Source organism: Rhinoraja longicauda, unplaced genomic scaffold (genome assembly GCF_053455715.1).
Source record: "Rhinoraja longicauda isolate Sanriku21f unplaced genomic scaffold, sRhiLon1.1 Scf000083, whole genome shotgun sequence".
Lineage (NCBI taxonomy): Eukaryota > Metazoa > Chordata > Chondrichthyes > Rajiformes > Arhynchobatidae > Rhinoraja > Rhinoraja longicauda.
Genome location: NW_027601301.1, coordinates 345,001 through 350,000, shown reverse-complemented (window position 1 = coordinate 350,000; position 5,000 = coordinate 345,001).

The window sequence follows — 5,000 nt, the reverse complement described above, 5'->3', positions numbered from 1 at the left end:
ACGGCATGAACCAAGTCGGCAAGCATCGTCACCCAGCACACAGACGTCCACTAACAATTCCTCCCCCCTGCAAATTGCGCGCCGCGAACGGCAGTACTTTCAAGTATGCCGCCTTCGGCGGGGACATCGTGAACCAAATCGGCAGGCAGGCGTCGTCAGCCGGTCGACCGACCCCCAGTTGCATTGCCCCAACGGCCATTGTGCACTTCGAACAGAACAGTGCTTTTAAAATATTCCGCCTGCCGCGTGTACATCATGAAACAAATGGAAAGGACGAACCGGGCGTGCAACCGATGCACGGAGAGTGACAGGTCGTCAAGCAAGTCCGTGGCAATCCGTCGGCCGACTCGGCCGCGGCCAGCAGAGGCGTTTTGGCCCGGGCGCGCCGAACTTTGCGCGCCCTCGGTATGCGTAACACTAGCACATGCCTTCAAAACTCACTACAAAATAACCCCAAAGTATGCCGCCTTCCCCGTGGGCCTTGTTACCAATATCTTGCCCTGCTTCCTGATGCCCTTATGGGGTCGGCTCTGTTCTTGCAGAACCCTCAGGTGGTGCAGAGTCTGGGCCATTTTATCAATATCTTGCCCTGATTCCTGATGCCCTTATGGGGTCGGCTCTGTTCTTGCAGAACCCTGAGGTGGTGCAGAGTCTGCGCCTTGTTATCAATATCTTGCCCTGCTTCCTGAAACCCTTATGGGGTTGGTTCTGTTACAAAACCCTCAGGTGGTGCAGAGTCTGGGCCACTTTATAAATAACTCTGCCTGCATTAGGGTCAGGGTCAGGGTTAGGGTTAGGGTTAGGGTTAGGGTTAGGGTTAGGGTTAGGGTTAGGGTTAGGGTTAGGGTTAGGGTCAGGGTTAGGGTTAGGGTTAGGGTTAGGGTTAGGGTTAGGGTTAGGGTTAGGGGTAGGGGTAGGGGTAGCGGTAGGGGTAGGGGTTAGGGTTAGGGTTAGGGTTAGGGTTAGGGTTAGGGTTAGGGTTAGGGTTAGGGGTAGGGGTAGGGGTAGCGGTAGGGGTAGGGGTAGGGGTAGGGGTAGTTTGAACTACTGCCGCTCCAGGCGCGCACTGTGCGTGGGTAATTTTCAGTGGGCGTCGGTGTGCTGGGTGACGATGCCGCCCAGACTCTGCACCACCTGAGGGATCTGCAAGAACAGAGCCGAACCCGCAAGGGTATCGGGAAGCAGGGCAAGATATTGATAACAAGGCCCAGACTCTGCACCACCCGAGGGTTCTGCAAGAACAGAGCCGACCCCATAAGGGTATCAGGAAGCAGGGTGAGATAGTGACACCATTTGTAAAACCGGCAAATCCCACCCAGGAAACATTGCAAAAATTGGCCTCTAATGCTGGAACGTGGGTAAAGCCAAACAAACACGACACGTTTTAAAAGAACGTTACTAAAACAGCCTGGGATATGCCCATGACAAAGGATAGGCCGAACCTCACCAGAAAAAAAGAGAGGGAGACCACGGCAGAGCTGAGGGATAAACATGAGATGGTGATAAAACCAGCAGACGAGGGGAGCAGTAGGGTTACAAATTAATGTCAATATGGGGCCTGCTCCCACTGGGTAATAGACAAAAACATAGAACAGGGTGACAGGAGAGACTGGATAGCACAGAGGATAACCCGTGAGCGAAATAATGGGGTGTATGCAGTTCAATGTAAGGAGTGTACCTTACGGTACATAGGCGAAACAGGTAAAACAGCCTCAGCGGTGATCGACGTGTCAAAGAGGAGTCACAAAGACGGGCAAAATAAAGTGGTTGATTATAGACAATAGACAATAGACAATAGGTGCAGGAGTCGGCCATTCAGCCCTTCGAGCCAGCACCGCCATTCAATGCGATCATGGCTGATCACTCTCAATCAGTACCCCGTTCCTGCCTTCTCCCCATACCCCCTCACTCCGTTATCCTTAAGAGCTCTATCCAGCTCTCTCTTGAAAGCATCCAACGAACTGGCCTCCACTGCCTTCTGAGGCAGAGAATTCCACACCTTCACCACTCTCTGACTGAAAAGGTTCTTCCTCATCTCCGTTCTAAATGGCCTACCCCTTATTCTTAAACGGTGGCCCCTTGTTCTGGACTCCCCCAACATTGGGAACATGTTTCCTGCCTCTAATGTGTCCAATCCCCTAATTATCGTATATGTTTCAATAAGATCCCCCCTCATTCTTCTAAATACCAGTGTATACAAGCCCAATCGCTCCAGCCTTTCAGCATACGACCGTCCCGCCATTCCGGGAATTAACCTAGTGAACCTACGCTGCACGCCCTCCATAGCAAGAATATCCTTCCTCAAATTTGGAGACCAAAACTGCACACAGTACTCCAGGTGCGGTCTCACCAGGGCCCGCTACAACTGTAGAAGGACCTCTTTGCTCCTATACTCAACTCCTCTGGTTACGAAGGCCAACATTCCATTGGCTTTCTTCACTGCCTGCTGTACCTGCATGCTTCCTTTCATTGACTGATGCACTAGGACATCCAGATCTCGTTGAACTCCCCCTCCTCCTAACTTGACACCATTCAGACAATAATCTGCCTTTCTACTCTTACTTCCAAAGTGAATAACCTCGCACTTATCTACATTAAACTGCATCTGCCATGTATCCGCCCACTCACACAACCTGTCCAAGTCATCCTGCAGCCTTATTGCATCTTCCTCACAATTCACACTACCCTCCAGCTTAGTATCATCTGCAAATTTGCTAATGGTACTTTTAATCCCTCCGTCTAAGTCATTAATGCATATCGTAAATAGCTGGGGTCCCAGCACCGAACCTTGCGGTACCCCACTGGTCACTGCCTGCCATTCCGAGAGGGACCCATTTATACCCACTCTTTGCTTTCCGTCTGTCAACCAATTTTCTATCCATGTCAGTACCCTACCCCCAATACCACGTGCCCTAATTTTGCCCACTAATCTCCTATGTGGGAGCTTGTCGAAGGCTTTCTGAAAGTCGAGGTACACCACGTCCACTGACTCTCCCCTGTCAATTTTCCTAGTTACATCCTCAAAACATTCCAGTAGATTTGTCAAGCATGATTTCCCCTTCGTAAATCCATGCTGACTCGCAATGATCCTGTTACTGCTATCCAAATGCTCAGCAATTTCGTCTTTTCTAATTGACTCCAGCATCTTCCCCACCACTGATGTCAGACTAACTGGTCTATAATTACCCGTTTTCTCTCTCCCTCCCTTCTTAAAAAGTGGGATAACATTTGCTATCCTCCAATCCACAGGAACTGATCCTGAATCTATATAGAACATTGAAAAATGATCTCCAATGCTTCCACTATTTCTAGAGCCACCTCCTTAGGTACCCTGGGATGCAGACCATCAGGCCCTGGGGATTTATCAGCCTTCAGTCCCATCAGTCTACCCAAAACCATTTCCTGCCTAATGTGGATTTCCTTCAGTTCCTCCATCACCCTAGGTTCTCCGGCCCCTAGAACATTTGGGAGATTGTGTGTATCTTCCTCAGTGAAGACAGACCCAAAGTAACGGTTTAACTCGTCTGCCATTTCTTTGTTCCCCATAATAAATTCCCCCGTTTCTGTCTTCAAGGGACCCACATTTGCCTTGACTATTTTTTCCCTCTTCACGTACCTAAAAAAACTTTTGCTATCCTCCTTTATATTATTGGCTAGTTTACCCTCGCACCTCATCTTTTCTCCCCGCATTGCCTCTTTAGTTAACTTTTGTTGCTCTTTAAAAGAGTCCCAATCCTCTGTCTTCCCACTCTTCTTTGCTATGTTATACCTCCTCTCCTTAATTTTTATGCTGTCCCTGACTTCCCTTGTCAGCCACAGGTGTCTCTTACTCCCCTTAGAGTCTTTCCACCTCTTTGGAATAAATTGATCCTGCAACCTCTGCATTATTCCCTGGAATACCTGCCATTGCTGTTCTACCGTCTTCCCTGCTAGGGCCTCCTTCCAGTCAATTTTGGCCAGCTCCCGCCTCATGCCTCTGTAATCCCCTTTGCTATACTGTAATACAGACACTTCCGATTTTCCCTTCTACCTTTCCATTTGCAGAGTAAAACTTATCGTGTTGTGATCACTGCCTCCTAACGGCTCTTTTACCTCTAGTCCCCTTATCAGATCAGGATCATTAAAAACACTCACTCTATTGGCCGTGATTTAACCTAGCACACAGTGTTGCAAAGCCCATGCAAAGTCCAGTGGGCCAAGCAAACAAATAAGATAGATCTGGCTCGGCGTTCCACATCTCCACATCGTCACCCAGCACGCCGACGCCCATTAACAATTCCCCCGCAAATTGTGCACCTCGAGCGGCAGTACTTTAAACGGCGCCGTCTTCGGCGTGGACGGCATGAACCAAGTCGGCAAGCATCGTCACCTAGCACACAGACGTGCACTAACAATTCCTCCCCCCGCAAACTGCGCGCCGCGAACGGCGGTACTTTCAAGTATGCCGCCTTCGGCGGGGACATCGTGAACCAAATCGGCAGGCAGGCGTCGTCAGCCGGTCGACCGACCCCCAGCTGCATTTCCCCAACGGACATTGTGCACTTCGTACAGAACAGTGCTTTTAAAATATTCCGCCTGCCGCGTGGACATCATGAACCAAATGAGCAGGCAGGCATCATATCATATCATATCATACACATACAGCCGGAAACAGGCCTTTTCGGCCCTCCAAGTCCGTGCCGCCCAGCGATCCCCGTACATTAACATTATCCTATACCCACTAGGGACAGTCAGCCCCCAGCACAACGACGCCCCCGCTAACAATTCCCCACGCACATGGTGCGCTCGAGCTGCAGCACTTTAAAGTACGCCGCCTTCGGCGGGGACATCGTGAACCAAAGGAGCAGGCAGCCATGGTCACCGCCAGCACAACGACGGCGCCGCTAACAATTCCCCGCGCACCTTGTGCGCTCGAGCTGCAGTACTTTAAAGTACGCCGCCTTCGGCGGGGACATCGTGAACCAAAGGAGCAGGCAGCCATGGTCACCGCCAGCACAACC